The sequence below is a fragment of the Lycium barbarum genome, chromosome 2 (genome assembly GCF_019175385.1).
Source record: "Lycium barbarum isolate Lr01 chromosome 2, ASM1917538v2, whole genome shotgun sequence".
NCBI lineage: Eukaryota > Viridiplantae > Streptophyta > Magnoliopsida > Solanales > Solanaceae > Lycium > Lycium barbarum.
Window position 1 is genome coordinate 21,655,096 of NC_083338.1, and position 18,599 is coordinate 21,673,694.

The window sequence follows — 18,599 nt, forward strand, 5'->3', positions numbered from 1 at the left end:
ACTGCCATCGCAGTATATTTATATATCATGATGGTATCATGGAGTACTAAGAGAAGGACTAAAACAGTCCTCCATGATGCCATCTCAATATATTTATATACCATGATGCTATTGTGGTCCTGAGGAGTGTCTCATTAAAAGACTGAGATAGAGATTATATATATATATATATATATATATATATATAGTATCATAGAGGTTTTTTTCTAAAAAAGTGTGTCATTTTTAATAAATGAACATGATCATTCATAATACCGTCTCGGTATATTTATATACCCTGATGGTATCATGGAGGTCTAAGAGAAGGACCGAAGCATCTTTCATGATACCATCATGGTATATAAATATACTGAGATGGTATCCTGGAGGACTAAGAGAAGGGATGAATCATTTTTCGTAATACCATCTCAGTATATTTATATACTATGTTGGTATCATAACTGGGGCATTTCGGGTAAATATTTTTAATTTTTTCTGGAGTATGTGCGGATAATTGTTTTATTTGAGTGGCACGCATGATCTTTTCCCCAAGTTTACGAGGAAAAGTTTATCAACGTGGGATGCTAAATAAAGTTGTGTGGAAGACTTGCTAGAGTCCTCTGGACTTAACCAACACGTCTTAGAGTCAAGCAGTCAACAACTACATGTATCATCTTTCTAAAACTAAGCATTAATCTTCAACTATTATACAGTTCTTAATATCCATATATACATATTGACTGGCCTAGCAAAAATATAAGACAAGTAGCTACCTGACACATATACTTTTCAATTCCTAGTCTAAAACATTGTACATTAATCGTGAAAGTATTAGCAATAATACTGTGGGTTCTCTTGTTTATTATTTTGACAAACATTTTTGCCCTATTTTAATAGTGGACTTTTAGAGCATCCGTTATGAGTGGACTCTAATTCCCAACAGATAAAACAACGTTTTTTTTTATTTTTAAAACAAATCAATAAAAAATAATGCTACATAAAATAAAATTAAGAGAGTTATAATTAGTCAAATAGTGAACAAAATTTCCATTCCAACTACTACTTACATCCAAATATAAGTGGATAATAACAAGCCAATTGTACGTAAAGAATAGGACACCAGAGTTCTTTCATCAAACCAAATTGAAGGACGAGTGTGACAGCCTAAATGAAGTTATTAGAGGGATGGATGGGCCAAGAAACTTCGCAGAAAGACTACACCTTAGCGTATTAAGTGGGTTTGCTATTTTTAGCGTATTTGTTTTTGGTTGAGAAAACTATTCAATTTGACAGCTCAAAGTAAACTAAATACTACTCATAAATTACTACTCCCTCTGTTTCAATTTATGTGAATCCATTTGACTGGGCACGGAGTTTAAGAAAGTAGAGAAGACTTTTAAACTTGTGGTGATAAATGAGTCACATATATTTTGTGTGGCTATAAATCATGGCATAAAGGTAAATTATTTTCAAATATAGAAAGAGGTCATTCTTTTTTGCACAGACTAATAAGAAAATAGGTTCACATATATTGAAACAGAGGGAGTATTAATTTTCTTAATTTTTTTGGCAAATGGCTAATGATTCCTTCTTTTTCCTTCGTGCTTCTCTTCGTTTGTTTACTCTGCTTACCCCTCCAATAAAGGCCACTATACTATACATTTGCCTGTGCAATTTATTGATTTTGGGGATCGTTAATACTGATGACCGTCACAAGAAATCCCCTAATCTAGGCAAAATATATTCTATACTATGAAAAGCGAAAACACAAAAGTCTAATAGTTGTAATTAGGTGTCTGGTAAATGTTAATGTGTCTTTGACTGCTTAGTATTTCTACATAGGCTAAGTTTAGCAGGAAAATTTATTTTTTTTGTAATTGGATTTGTTTCTAGTGGGGTCTTGTTTGAACATATGGGTTATATCTCACATTATTCCACAAATTATGTCCCGCGCCCTAAAAATTTAGGGAAAACATCACTAATTTCCCCCCAACACAAACTAATTTCACGCCCATGCCCCCTCCCAAACTATTTTCGCTTTTGCCTAGCCTAGCCCAAACTAATTACCTGACGTGTCCCCTCGCCCAAACCCCTTCCTCCATGATATCATCGGAGTATATTCATAAATCATGATGGTATCATAGAGGACTAAGAGAAGCATTAAAGCAGTCCTCCATAATAACATCTCAATATATTTATATACCACGATAGTACCATGGTCCTGAGGACTGTCTCATTGAAGGACTAAAGCAGTCCTCCATGACACAATCATAGTATATGTATATAAGACGATGATATAGAGATTTTTTTTAGAAAAGTGTCTCTTTTTAAATGAATGAACATAATCATCCATAATACCATCTCAGTATATTTATATACCATGATGGTTTTATGGAGGACTAAGAGAAGAACTGAAGCAGTCTTTGATTTATATACCATGTTGGTATCATAATTTAGGGGTATCTTAGGTAAATAGTTTTAATTTTTTATGGGGGTATGAAAGTAATGGAGATATAGATGGGCAACTGGGAGGCACGCGCGTTCTTCCCCCAAATTGATGTGCAGATAAATTCGATTTTAAAAGGCAAAAGATAAAGACCAGCCCCATTTGAAGGGCAAACCGTCAATTACTTCATATGGGCGGTGTACAGGCATGGCCCAAATGGAGACACTTGATAAAGTTGTCGGGAAGCCTTGGAGTCCTCTTGACTAATTAATTAATATATATAGTTTAAAAGGAAGAGAAAAAACTCTTTAAAATCAACAAGTCTTTGAGTGGGGGTTTGACTGTGATGCATGCCATATAATATATAAGTAAAATAAATTACAAAGACATCGAAACTTAGACAAACAAAGAGAATCTACTTTGCTTATCTCTTCACCCAAAGACACAACACGGTAAGTTTGCCCGTATAATATAATAATAAAATTTATATATTTGAAAACTGAATAAAAGGTACTATAAGTCTGCATAATTAGTATTCTCTCCGTCCCAATTTAAGTGGCTTACCTTCCATTTGACAATTTAAACATCCTACATGATAAATTTATAACCACAAGATTCAAAGGATATTTTAGTACATTATACACATCTTTAGTTTAGGACCACAAAATTCAGAAATCACTCTTTATTTCATAAACTTCATGTCTAGTCAAACTAAGACACTTAAATTGGGACGAGGGGAGCAATTCACAATATATGAAAAGAATCGCAGAATACTGTAGTAAAAAAAAAGAGCTGTTTGACTCCCCAAATAGTAAAACCCTCATATAAATTGAGATGGAGGGAGTACATATCAAATTTAAAATTGCATAAGAACCCGTAAATTTCACATCTTGGATCCGCCTCTGTTGGGGCCGTGTTTTTACTACTGCAAAATTTAGAGGGAAAACATCACTAATTGCCCCCAAAATATAAAATATTTACCTACCCATGCGCCCTTCCAAACTATTTTCGCTTCTACCCCCACCGGCTAAAAATATTTACCCCGCATACCCCTCGGCCAAACCCCTTCCTCTCCGTGATACCATTGCAGTATATTTATAAACCATGATGGTATCATGGAGGACTAAGAGAAGGACTGAAACAGTCCTCCATGATACCATCTCAGTATATTTATATACCATGAGGAGTGTCTCATTGAAGGACTGAAGCAGTCCTTCATGATACTATCACAATATATATATTTATAAGATGATGGTATGATAGAGGTTTTTTTTCGAAAAAAGTGTCATTTTTAATAAATGAATATGATCATTCATAATACCATCTCAATATATTTATATACCATAATGATATCATGGAGGACTAAGAGAAGAACTGAAGCATCTTCCATGATACCATCATGGTATATAAATATACTAAGATTGTATCATGGAGGACTAAGAGAAGGGCTGAAGCATCTTCCATGATACCATCTCAATATATTTATATACCATGTTGGTATTATAATTGGGGGACATTTCGAGTAAATATTTTTAATTTTTTCTGAGATATTGGTGGATAATTTTTTTTATTTGAGGGGCATTCGTGATCTTTCCCCAAGTTTATAAGGACAAGTTTATCAATGTGGGACACTAAATAAAGTTGTGGGGAAGGCTTGCTAAAGTCCTCTGGACTTAATCAACACGTCTTGGAGTCGAGCAGTCAACATCTACATGCATCTTTCTAAAACTAAGTATTAATCTTCAACTATTTGACAGTTCTTAATATTCATATATACATATTGACTGGCCTAGCAAAAATACAAGACAAGCAGCTACTTGACACACATACTTTTCAATTCCTAGTCTAGAACATTGTACATTAATCGTGAAAGTGTTAGCAACAATACTGTGGGTTCTCTTGTTTATTATTTTGACAAACATTTTTGCCCTATTTTTTATAGTGGACCTTTAGAGCATCCGTTATGAGTGGACTCTAATCCCCAACAGATAAAATAACTTTGTTTTAAAACAAATGAATAAAAAATAATGCTACATAAAACAAAATGAAGAGAGTTATAACTAGTAAAATAGCAAACAAAATTTCCATTCTATATTTTAATTTTTCTTAAAAATAATTTTTAAATATTTTTTTTAAAAAAATTATATATATATTTTTTAATTTTTTTTTTTTGCTCTAAGGCTTAAAAAATTACCTCAAATTTTTGTATATGAAAGTTGTATGAAAAATGTATGAAATGTGTATGTGTGAACAAAATGTTTAATATAATTTTCACACACAAAATTGTGAGCGAAAACTTTAAGCCTTGAATATTTTATGAAAGTTGTTACAATATTGTTGTAGTTGTATTATTTTCTAGAAACTTAATATGAACTTTACATACAAAAAATATGTGACGCTACTCGCCGTGATAAGTTATTAGCATGTGGAGCCTTTATTGTTGCAGAACTTCGGCTGCAAGTATTAGAAGAGACTTGCTCATAATAAGGTGGAAATATTTAATATTTTGTAACAAAAATAAGGTGGATATAATTCTCCGGTTAAATGAGAAATGCATAAATATATATTTGATGATTTGTTTTGGAAGAATGTTTTTAGTAACTTGAGTATGAAATTGTGAGCAGATGCTGGCCAAACTTGCAAGTGGAATGAATAAACCTGCTCAGCAAACTGTGGTGCCTTTCTCATCCATCAGCAAATTACTTGGAACTTTGCCTATAAAGAAAATGTAGGGGTTTGCACAGAAATCCTTTGTTGACACCTTGTTACCATCTATTGAGCAGTTAATAGTATGTTGGATGCTTAGTTATGTCTTAATTTTATTGAGGTTGTTTTCTATACTTTTTATATGTTTATTCTCAGTCTTTTCCGTTGACTGCTCTATGGTGATGTGGCACATGGTTTCTATAATGTAAATGGTGTTTTTGGCTTCTTTATTCCTTTTACAATGGCTTGGGGCACAATTTGTTCACAGGAAACAGCTTGGAGGAAAGCTTGGAACTTCTTTGCAAATTGACTTAGGTGTGAACACTGTTGGGGATCTGCTCCAGTTTTCAGAAGAAAAGCTACCAGACTATTATGGAGTGAATACTGGGTTATAATCTATTCTCAGTCTTAGATGTGTTGTTAGTCTTTGTAAATCTTTGTCCGTCTCTCATTGGCAATGTTGGGGATGACTCGTCTTAGGAAAAAAGTCCACTAGTTGAATTACTACAACTGTGAATTAAAAAAAGAAAGAAACTAAGGAATTTGATGACCAATTCGTCTCAAGATAGCTGAACTCACTATACTTTAGTAATATTCTTATAATTTAAGTGGAATTATTTATTTATATGGTCTTATAGGGTGTTCGGGTCTTAAAAGCTGGTCAAACTAGCTGTTAAATCAAAAAGTAATTGAAAGCTAGTTGGGTCAGTTTTTAAGCTAACCCAAATACCCTCTTAGATTGTTCTCTCTCTCTTCTAATGGAATAACTCAATAAAGTTTACCAAAAAAACTCAATAAAGTTAAACAGGAAATACAACTATACTTTTTTGGAATGGTAAAGATAAAATGAAACACGGCTGTACTGATAACCTTGCTTTTGCGTTTTCCCAATTAAATCCATCATTATTTCTGTTACTTCTTCTTCTGTTCTGTTCCTGAGCTGATATATGCGCCTACTTCAGTTTTATAATTTTGATTCTTTTTCTTAAATTGTTTGATGTGTGTAGAAAACGGGTAGGACACTCGTGATCAGATTGGTCAAGTATGTTTTGTCCTGAAAATAGTTCTTATTTCTTCAATAAGGTACTTCTTATATCTTGATAAAAGCTAGTGAAGTTGATTGAAAATCATACTGCAAATGTCATTTCTCGATAACCTTATTCAGTCATCGAAATTAAAATTATTGAGAGACCAGATATTTGGATGTTTAATAAGATAGAAAAATGATAGAGTAATACATTAAGTCCCGTTTAAAATTCTATGGCAAGTCAAAGAAATTGATTCTACCACTAACAAGTTGAACAGGCTTGATATTAAATATTAATAACATGCACACCAATAGAAAAGAGTTGTACAAGAGGTTAGTTTTTCTGTAAGCATTTGACGTTAGTTGAAATTATATATTACTCGCTCCATCCCAATGAGGATGCCTCTATTATTATTTGTAGAGTCAAACTACTTTTTTTAATATAATTTTTCTAACATCTTAAAAACATTTCTTAACGATAAAAATCATAATACATAGGTTTTTATACTTTTTTGCAAAAATATTAAGAAATGAATGGTTTTTATGTAGTTCTTTTGATATATGTATATTTTTTAAAATTATGGTCTAGCTTATTACATATGGTGAATGACACTTTTCTTTGAACCTGCCATTCTTTTTGAATGGAGGAGTACCAAATAATAAGTCTCGTGTGACCTAAAATAACTATAAATCAATTTTGTATTCAATTATAAGATTCCAACAATGTGAACTAAAATATTTAGTTTACGATTGATCAACTTAGATTTCCCCTTACAATTGGTTGACTAAAATTTGAAGTGTCCAATGACAACAGGTTTTGGTCTTCTGATTTAATTCTTTTGCTGTTAGTCTTATCAGATAACCCTCTGTAACCTACTGACTTTGTTATGCTTAACTTGCACAGTTCCTGGTTATGGAATATAGCAAGGGGCATTAATGGGGAAGAGGTCAAGGGACGCCTTCTTCCCAACAGTCATGGTTCAGGAAAGACGTTTCCTGGACCTTGAGCTCTTAAAACTGTTGCTTCTGTAAGTTTTATTCAAACTGAACACCTATCTTCTGCATGATCACTGATCTATCTTACTCTTATCAGTTAGAAATAACTTATCTAGGGAAAAATTAGAAGCAATGATGTTCTGATTTTTACATACTTTATTTGTTTATATTATATCGGAGTTTCGTTTTGAGTTACTAAATGTTTCCCTTCTACTCTATTCCTTTTCCAGGTTGAAAAGTGGCTTAGTGAACTATGTGAAGAACTTAGTGAGCGTCTTCAGTCTGATTTAGAACAGAATAAGCGCATTGCACATACTCTTACTCTACATGCTCACGCATACAAGGTTGGCTTTTCTTGTCATATCTCCAGCACGATGACATGACTATTTGCAAGTCCCTTATGTAAGCAATTTAGAGTTTCCTGAACTTGCATACTTAAATCTGTGCTATCGTGCAGTCAAATGATGCAGATTCGTTCAAGAAATTTCCATCAAAATCATGTCCATTAAGGTACGGGACTTCCAAGATTAAGGAAGATGCCCTAAGCCTGTTTCAAGCAGGATTGCGTGAATATCTTGGCCTGTACAATGTGAAGACTTCCGGAAATCAAAACAGTGGGTGGGGAATAACTGGTCTTTCTGTTTCAGCCAGTAAAATAGTAGCTATACAATCAGTAAGTTCTAAGTTGCTTGTAACTATAATGTATTTCATTCATCCTTTACTATTCACATATATCCAATGTTTACATCTCCATGGACTATTTTTCCCGTCTGAAACAGTATAAGCCTCTGAGATGTTAAACCCGACAAACAAATGGAAGCTAATTGCGATGGTTTTGGTTTGTCTCAAGAAGATATATGAGAAAGGGATTGCACAGCTACTTAATACTTGATATGATAAATCCCTTTTCTTGATTGCCTCTTTCAGGTTGCAGTTTGGATATAATCAATAATGCCTTAACTTCTTATTACAGCTTATTCTGTGATGCTTTTCTTTCTCTAATTGATTGTCCTGAACTCCGCGATTCCATTCAAATTGGATTAACTTGTTGATCACATTTTTGCTACTTGTCTTATAGGTTCTTAACTGGTCTCTGCTTCAAAAAGTGATACGAATCGATTTGGGGAAAACACCAAATCAATCACAAAAACGCGGAATTAAAGATAACAAGAAATTGGGGATGAGAATTGAAGAAAAGGGATGAGAAATAGAGGGATAGAAACTAGACCCTAATGATAATGAATCTATGGACAAACCTAAGTTTATGAAACCTAGACCCTTCCAATCGGATTCAATCAATAGAACCTAAGCTATTTGAAATCAAGGCAAGAGAAATTCAATTGAAATCCACAAATGAACAACCCTTCGTGAAATCAATGGAATTAAAGGTTCAAAGACCAACAATGGAATCCACCATTAAAGCTACTAAACTAAACAGTCTATCTCCAAAGGAGTTTCTCAATTCATCATTCAACATCATCAGAGTAATGAAATGTCTAAATCTAGTATTTATACTCCTAGACTAAAGAAGACTAAGTTATTACAAAAATGCCATTAATGAGGCAAGGGCCTTGTTTGGCTAGTCTTCTTAGTGTAGTCTTCAATTCAAGGATTGACCTTCAATGGCCAAACACGTCCCTCCTTGCATAGATGACCCTCTAATCAACCTTGCATGCATGGCCTTCTTGCAAGCATAACCCTTCTTGCGCCAAGTCGCCACTTGCACAAATAGCCCTTTGCGCAAATAGCCACCTCGAGCTCTAAATCTCCCAACCAAGCAATCTCCCAAACCTTGTAGGATTCCACCTCTATGAAGCTCGTAGAGACTTGGCTCTCATCAATGATCATCATCAAGTGTGTAGTGTGGAAATACACACTTGAGACCCTTTGAAACGCTCCAAATGTGGTGAATAAACTCCAATGAAGATCATAGACTCTAAGTTGAGCTCCACCACGAATCATAGGCTCTATAAATGCACTCGAGCCAATGAGAATCATATCAAAAAGCAATTATTTTTGAGTTAATAAACTTGGTCAAATGAGTTTCCAGCATAATGGCAGTGTTGTTGTTGCTGAAAAAAATCCTATCGCGGTGTATATGCCTCATAGAGTTTTTTTTTTTTGCTTTTCAAATCTGGATTACGTTTATGACTGCTGATAACATTACGGTGGTTACTTTGTTGAAAGTGAATATGAAACTCTATTCTAACTCGAAGCAGCCTTTTATATTTTCCATATATATTCTATTTTTGTTGTTTATTTCCCAGTTTGAATATGTTCAGATCTTTGAAGCAGCTATGGGGTGAAATTGCACTATTATTAAAACATAACCTTGAAAGAATGAATATTCATGCAATGAGTTATATCTTCTGTGCTAGAAGTTCCTTTAAGGTGAACTGTATTACATGTACTGGCTGAGTTACCTATAAATGTTGTTGTGCGGAAGCAAAGATAAACAAAAAGATAATCTTGGATTAAAGCCTATGAGGATCAAATAAACAAGAGGAAGTGCCATGAAATCTATTTATGGTGAATTAGAATCCAAAAGAAACGTCCAAATGACCTAAGGAGTTTACTTAGTTCAAGCTTATTTGAAGAGGAAAGGATGAAAAACTTAGTTTCTTTGTTGCTAAATAAGGTAGTTTAAGTGGGTCAAGTGCAGCTGAGTGGTGCTACTAATGAAGAAGACAACAACAACATACCCAGTGAAATCCCACAAAGTGGGGTCTGGGGAGGGTAAAATGTACGCAGACCTTATCTCTACCAAGGTAGAGAGGCTGTTTCCGGTAGACCCTCGGCATAGGAACAAGCAATTCAAAGCCAGATGATAAAGGAATAACGAACAATCATGAAAACAGAGTAATACAATAGTCAAAGTAGAAGAAATAACAAATAGTAACAGAAATCGACGAGCAAGAAACTACAAGAGTAATACTACGACTACTAGCATAGAAGGATAAGTGTGACATACTCAACTACCTACTAATCTTCTACTCTAATCCGTGCCTCCAAAACCCGCTATCTAATGTCATGTCCTCGGTAAGCTGGGACTGCGCCAAGTCCTGTCTAATCACCTCTCCCCAGTACTGTTTCGGTCTACCTCTACCTTTCCTGAAACCTTCCATAGCCAACCTCTCACACTTCCTTACTGGGGCATCCAGACATCTCTTCTTCACATGTTCGAACCACCTCAATCCCACTTCCTGCACCTTGTCCTCCACCGATGCCACTTCTACCTTGTTCCAAATATCATCATTTCTAATCCTATCCCTCCTAGTATGGCCACCCATCCATCGCAACATCCTCATTTCCGCTACTTTAATCTTCTGAACGTGATAATTCTTGACTGGCCAACACTCTGCCCCATAACATAGTTGGTCTAATCACCACTTTGTAGAACTTGCCTTTAAGTTTCGGTGGCACCTTCTTGTCACATAAGACTCCTGATGCTAGTCTCCACTTCATTCACCCTGCACTAATACGATGTGTGACATCATCATCAATCTCCCCATTTCCTTGAATAATAGACCTAAGATAATTGAAACTTCCTTTCTTTTGGATGGCCTGGGTGCCGAGCTTCAACTCGACTCCAACATCGGACGTCTCGCCACTAAACTTGCACTCCAAGTACTCGGTCTTGGTGTGAGTCAACTTGAACCCTTTAGACTTCAGGATTTGTCTCCAAACTCCAGCTTAGCATTAACTCCGTTGCGAGTCTCGTCAATCAGAACTATGTCGTCCACAAATAACCTACACCATGGCACTTGACCTTGGATTTGCCGCGTCAATCCATCCATCACCAAAGCAAATAAAAACGGGCTAAGAGCTGATCCCTTGTGCAACCCCATCAAAACTGGAAAGTGCTCCGAGTCCCCTCCCACTGTTCGAACCCTTGTCTGGGCACCTTCATACATGTCCTTGATTGCCCAAATTTACCCCACAGGAACGTCTCTACGCTCCAAACATGTCCAAAGAACCTCCCTTGGCACTTTGTCGTATGACTTTTCTAGGTCAATGAACACCATTTGCAAGTCCCGCTTCCTCTCCCTATACTGCTCCACTAGTCTCTTTACAAGATGGATTGCTTCTGTAGTTGAGCGCCCCGGCATGAATCCGAATTGATTCTCGAAAATAGACACGCCTTTCCTCACCCTCATCTCCACAACTCTCTCCCAAACTTTCATAGTGTGGCTTAGCAGTTTGATACCCCTATAGTTATTGCAACTCTGAATATCACCCTTATTCTTGTACAACGGAATCATCGTACTCCCTCTCCATTCTTCGGGCATCCTCACCGTCTTAAAAATGACATTAAACAGCCCAGTCAGCCACTCCAAACTTGCCCTGCCTGCGCTCTTCCAAAATTCCCCCGGAATCTCATCTGGCCATGTCACTCTTCCGCTGCGCATCCTACGAGCCTAACCCTTAACCTCCTCAACCTTTATACACCTATAATACCCAAAATCGCGGTGCTTCTCGGAGTGCTCCAACTCTCCCAACACTATATCTCTGTCTCCTTCTTCGTTCAAGAGTTTATGGAAGTATGACTGCCATCTTCGTCTAATGAGAGCTTCATCCACCAGTACTTTGCCGTCCTCGTCCTTGATGCACTTCACTTGATCTAGGTCACGTGCCCTCCCTCTCCCTCTTGGCTACTCTGTACAACTTCTTATCCCCGCCGGTTGTTCCAATTTTTCTCTTTCGCCGGTTGTTTCTGCCTCTAGTTATTTGACAGTTCAGTTAAGAAAGCTTGGACCCATGAAAGTGAATCAGATAAACAATTTCTTGAAATGTCTTACGACACCCCAAATCTTGCTTAAGTTTTCCTGTTGTTTAGCTTTAACTGAGATTTCTTTTTCATTACATTTCTTGGTTGGTGTAGTACTTCTTGCAAATGCTTAGTGTAATGGTATTAAATTCTGCTAGTTAAATCTTTTGGCAGGGTACACGATCTATTATGAATTATTTTCATAACCAAGAGGATACCTGCCCTCAAGTTAAACTATCCGGCGAAAAGCTTATCCAAGATGCTCCGCTTTTGTCACCTTCAGGTTGTATGCCGTGATGCTAGTTATTACCTTTATTTGTCTGTTGGCCTTCTTTTTTTAATTGATTACCTTTTGGAACTGAAATTTACAAGAGAACTGTCTAGGAAGTGGAGGTCATGCGACATTGCGGTCAACGGAGCCATGGATAGCACATTGTGAGGAAGATACAGAGACTAAACATTCCTTGCCACTGGACAGGCAGGAAGAGGACAAGGAGATGAATAAAGAAAAGGTCTGATGTCATTCTTATTTATTTGAATCTGTGTTGGTTTAATACAAGAACATCATCCATACAACATAATGTTTCCAAATCCTGATTCAGACATAATCCATTTTATGCTATAATAAATTACTTAATAGACCTGGTCTTTCAACATTCAGTGATACAGTGATATGCATGCTTTCTGTATTTTCCATTTTGATGGTCTTCTATGGTGCAACACAGTTACAATCTAGGGTCATCTTGACCAGGGCTTTGTTTTTTTTTTTTTTTTTGGCCATCTGAGCAGCTGCCAGATAAAGAGACTTCGATATGCTCTTCACCAGGTACTTCTTCCTATTCGTTCTAATAGCTAAAATTTCGGTAAATATTTCCTTATCTTTTGCTTCTTCCCCGTTTTGGTTTTACTATTACTTTTCAATGCTACTTTAGATGCTGAAGTGTATCGGGGATGGGAGAAAGATCAGACTGAATCAAGCGGAGACTATCTTACTGAAAAGATTAGAGATACTTTAGAGTCGGAGGAAGGGAAGAAGTCAAACAAAGGAAAGGTTCCAAAATCCATTCTGTTATTTCATTGGTATAAGTACTTATCTCATGGATCCTAGCTGTGTATTGACTGTATTTCCAGTTTCTCCTTACCCATTTAGCTTTCTTTAAATGCGTAGGCTTTTTTTATTCCCCATTGTCCTTTTCATTGACCTAGAAAAAGCATACGACAAAGTGCCGAGAGAGGTTCTATGGAGATGCTTGGAGGCTAGAGGTGTACCTGTGGCGTACATTAGGGTGATCAAGGGCATGTATGATGGGGCCAAGACCAGGGTAAGGACTTTGGGAGGAGACTCAGAGCACTTCCCAGTGGTGATGGGGTTGCATCAGGGATCAACTCTTAGCCCATTTTTTCTCCTTGGTGATCGATGGATTGACGCGGCAAATTCAAGGTGAGGTGCCATGGTGTATGTTATTTGCAGATGACATAGTCCTGATTGACGAGTCTCGCAGCGAGGTTAACGCTAAGCTGGAGGTTTGGAGACAAACTCTGGAGTCTAAAGGGTTCAAGTTGAGTAGGACCAAGACAAAGTACTTGGAGTGCAAGTTCAGTGATAAAGTACATGAGGCTGACGTGGAAGTGAAGCTTGACACCCAGGTCATACAGAAGAAAGATAGTTTCAAGTATCTTGGGTCTATTATACAAGGAAATGGGGAGATTGATGATGACGTCACACATCGTATTGGTGCAGGATGGATGAAATGGAGGCTTGCCTCTGGAGTGTTGTGTGACAAGAAGGTGCCACCGAAACTTAAAGGCAAGTTCTACAAAGTGGTGGTTAGACCAACTATGTTGTATGGGGCGGAGTGTTGGCCACTCAAGAAATCTCATGTTCAGAAGATGAAAGTGGCGGAAATGAGAATGTTGCGATGGATGTGTGGGCACACTAGGAGTGATAGGATTAGGAATGAAGTCATCCGAGACAAGGTTGGAATAGCCTCAGTGGAAGACAAGATGCGGGAAGCGAGGCTGAGATGGTTTGGGCATGTGATGCGGAGAGATGAAAATGCCCCAGTGCGGAGGTGCGAGAGGTTGGCCAGTGATGGCTTCAGAAGAGGTAGAGGTAGGCCGAAGAAGTATTGGGGGGAAGTGATTAGACAGGACATGGCACATTTCCTGCTTACGGAGGACATGACCTTAGATAGGAGGGTATGGAGGACTCATATTAGGGTAGAAGGATAGTAGGTAGTCGCGTTTATCCTCCCTTGAGGGTAGTTATGTTGTTGTATAGTTCCTTGTCTCTTGATTTCTGCGAGTATCTGTTGGTTTATAATGACTTATTTACCTTCATTGTTTTCATTTTCATAATTATTTATAGCAGTTAATTCTCCTTTTACCATGACTTTCTTGCTTTGTTATTCCTTGCTTTCATATTGTTTTCGATACGCTTGAGCATATCTAACCTTTTGTCTTGTCTTGTCTTTCTTTCTCTCCTCTCTTGAGCCGAGGGTCTTTCGGAAACAGCCGCCCTACCTTTCAAGGTGAGGGTTAGGTCTGCGTACGCTCTACCCTCCCCAGACCCCACATAGTGAGATTATACTGGGCTTGTTGTTGTTGTATTGTCCTTTTCAATATTGTTGCTCTTTTACTTTTTGTATGAACTGTGCATTTTTCTATTCCATGACTTTACGATGACAGATTGTTTGAGTAGTCAGATTTAGGTTTCCTCTCTGCACTTTCCTTGTTCAAGTATGTTTTACTTTACTGTAGTATATATGTCGTAGTAAAGCTTATTACTTGGGTACTAAGATTTAGGTTTTTTAATTATTTATACCTTCAACAATATGTATGAAGGAGAAGACTCAATATGCAACTGCCTAAGAACATCTAATAGATTTATCTTCATGAGGTTGATAGATCTCTTTTGGTTGATAGAGATCATATTTCTATAATCTAAACATTAGGTCAAGTTAGAAATTTCTATAATCTAAACATTAGGTCAAGTTAGAGAACATAAGCATCAGAATGTTTATCAAAGAGATCTTACTTTATCAAAAAAGGTTATCAAACAGATCTTTCCTCTCCTTCTATACCTTGCTATGCAAATGCTTCACATATAAAAAGAGGTCATATAAGGTATGCACACCTTTGCTGCACTGGAAAGAAGTCATCAATGATCTCAGCCACTGAATCAGTGGTATCAGTTTCACCTATACCCCTTTCAGATTGTGAGGCACCATGTTTGGAGTTGATGCCTCAAAATTGTCTTGGAGTAAATGTCCAGCATACAAATATTGATAAGTAATCTTTGTTTTGATTGCTTCAGAAAACTGTTTTTAAGCTTCTTTTGCTATTGCTATATCAGGGAATGTTGACAATCTCACGATATTTTCAAAGTCAACATTCTGGGACTCTCTTAACAGGAGATCATGCTAGCACTAGTAAGCTAAGCGAATCATCCTGCTTGTCAGGTAACAGATTCACCAGCTAGTGTGATCTTTTTCCGTTCTCTTTCCATTTTACTCTCCCCTGTCGTTTTACATGATCGTGTTCTCGTGTTTGGCTTAACATGGTGTTTAAGATGTTATTTGACTTAGTGGTAGTGGTAGAATATATTCAAGTAATAGTCGAATAATTAGCATATCACACCAAATATTAAATCTGAATAATTAAATGAATTTGAAGCTTTAAGAGTTGTACTCCCTCAGTTCAAATTATGACACTTTTTGGACGTCGTTCCATTTTATACGTCTTTCACATTTTTGAATTCAAATAATTAAATTATTTAACTTTTGAACTTTGGTGTGATGTTTCTGTATCAAACGAACTTTTCAACCATTACTTCATTATTACCATCACTAAGTTAATGTAAAACTCAACCTAATATCTTAAAATTCGTTCAATCAAATACCATCATATAAGATGAAATGGAGAAAATATCAGATAAATACTATTTGTGAAATGTAGTCAAAACATTGTGGGACGTCCTAAAATGGAAAAGGATGTCAGATATATCTAGAGCAGGGAGTATTAGGCCTCTTACTTGTATTTATATTTGTGCAGACCGTCAAAGTGAACTACTTCAACAAAATTCACTTGCAAGAGGTGAGTCTAGCGTCGATGCTCGTCTTTGTAGCCAGAATAAACTGAAAAGGCCTTCCTGGAGTTATGACATTGATGAGATTGACCAGGATGTGTTGAACGAGTTACCACAACAAATTCAAGAAGAGGCACAGGCATGGCTCAGGCCTCAGAAGCGATCTAATACAGTGAAAAGGGATTTGGGTATTACTCGTTATTTCTTACCTGCAAAGGATAAATAGATGCCAACAAACCTTTCCTGTGATAGGTGGATGATGTCGGAGGCCAATCTGGAGCTCAATGCCCAGATTTAACTGAATCCTACTGAATCATGAGGCCATCTTAACAAGTTGGTTAGTTAACGATTGCTGTGAGTAAACTTATAGGTATCCTATTGTTGTTTTAATATCCTTTAGTTGTTGGGATTGCCAAGCACAGAGGTCACTGCTTCAAGCGATCAGCATGAAGAAGCAGCTGATCTGGTATCACTGTGTCTAATGTTATTCATAGCATGATATTTGTGTGTGTATTAGGTTAGTATTGGCCGTGTTTTAAGGATGTGCATGTATATTCTTGAAAAGAATAAATGTAAATATATTATTATGTCAATTACCACGCTTAGGCAAACTTGCTTTCTACTATCTTCTATTCTGGGAAATGCGGGATGCTCGCTTTAAACATCAGCATCTAAGTTTTAGCTCGTCTGGCTAATAATTAGTTGTTAAAAGAAAACAAAGGACCAATGCAGGAGCAATAACAAAAAGTAGCCATGTGATGTTAAAATTTACTTTAAAAGAAAAATCTGCTTATTCGTATCCTCGATTGCATTTGTTAAAAGTTGTTCCTTTTATTGGCTAACTACTTTGAAAAATAAGAAGGATCGAGTTCTTTTCAAAGTAGTGAGATGTTCAATGCTGAAAAACTAGTGAGATGTTTACTCGACGGGATAGGCTCAGGACGGTTGTCATTTGACATCTGAGTCGTTGGAGGAATAAGATTATGCAACGAACTGGATTGTACAACTTGATGCCAAAGTAAATTTTAGAAAATGGGTAAGAGTAAGCTTATTTACAGAAATAGCCTCAAACTCTAGTAATGTTCATTTAATACTGATGTCAAAGTAACTCTTAGAGGATTGGCAAGATAAAAATTTAGACGAATTTGCCAACTCCTTTACACGAGTACCCCCACCAGTACTAGTAATCCTCATACCCTGTTTATAATATTAAAATTGAAATCCTAAATTACGTTGGGCACGCATTTGGACCTTATTACGTTAAAGGCTTATGAGCAGAAACTAAAAGAAATAGATTGTGAGTATACACGTCTCTCTAGAGTTGGAAATGGGAAAAATAAATGAAAAAAAGAAAGAAGCACGCTCGAGCAAAGGACAACAGAGCACATGAGAAAGGTGATTTCTTGCGTATTAGAGATTCAGTCTCCTTTGCCACACATGAGCAGAGGCATTTAGAAGAATATCAAACTCCTCCTAGATCTCCACAAGAAAATAATTGATTTCTGGTTTTCATAATCTAATGCTTCTTAGCACATTAAGGGGTTATTTGGTCTGCGGGATGAAGATAATAATCTCGAGATAAGTTGCTGGATTATTTTATCCCGTATTTGGTTGTAGATATCCCAATACTTGTGATATCCTTGTTTATCCCATCCCGCTTACCAAACGATCCCCAAGTATTGGCATACACGTACGCTTAAATCAATAAAAAATGTCCGTTATTATATGATGTTATTTTATAAGTATGTATTTCCATGATGTCGTTTATTTCGACATAATCGGGGAACAAATTAGTTGATCAAAACCAATTCAGAATAATGTTGAGTACATGAAAGACTCTGAGAGACTTGTCGATGTAAACCTAGTTACTAAAATGTTCCACAATCGTATCGCATTTGAAACCACAATGCATTTAATCTTTTTATGTAATTATAATCTTTCTCCACGGGCGTTGTACAATAGAATATTAATGGTAAAATATCAATTTCTTGAAACTTTGGCAAGTTATGAAAATATTACATAGATAAAAATCTAGACCTTCCAGTTTCAATTTTATTCCAAGAGTTCGATCCTATAGTAGTAATTTATTAATATTAAGTTCTGCGGCCGAAACAGGTAATCTATTAAGTTGCAACCTCAAAAATATTAATCTATTAAGTTGCAACCTCAAAAATATTAGGAAATGAAAAGTTAATCGCCTCTAAATTAAGGTTAAATGATGATAATTTCAAATTGACTAATGGCAATTGCGTGTTTTCTTCTTTTGGTATAATTAGTTTTTGATACAACTATCTATATCCGACCTAGATATGGCTATTAATTTAGATTTGCGCCGAAGTGTTCCTATCAAAGGTATCCTAGTTTCAGATAACTTTCCACAAACATGTACTCTTTTAGCATCACACGATAAAAGACTGTTAAGCAATATATAGCATAAGTGCATAAAAATAGTTAGTTTTTGAAGTCTTGACAAAAATCGAATCATTGCCTGAAAAGTTATACCAAATCAACTCGAATTAATTCCGTTTCTCCTAAAGTGGAAATTTATTGGATTTTAAAATTTATTCAGAACATTAAAACATTCCCAAAT

The 18,599-nt window shown here is 36.3% G+C and overlaps 1 pseudogene; it reads left to right on the forward strand.

The window, feature by feature from the left end:
- Positions 1 to 4,898: 4,898 nt before the first annotated feature.
- LOC132626336 (DNA polymerase eta-like) lies at positions 4,899 to 16,602 on the forward strand (annotated as a pseudogene).
- The last annotated feature ends 1,997 nt before the right edge of the window (positions 16,603 to 18,599 follow it).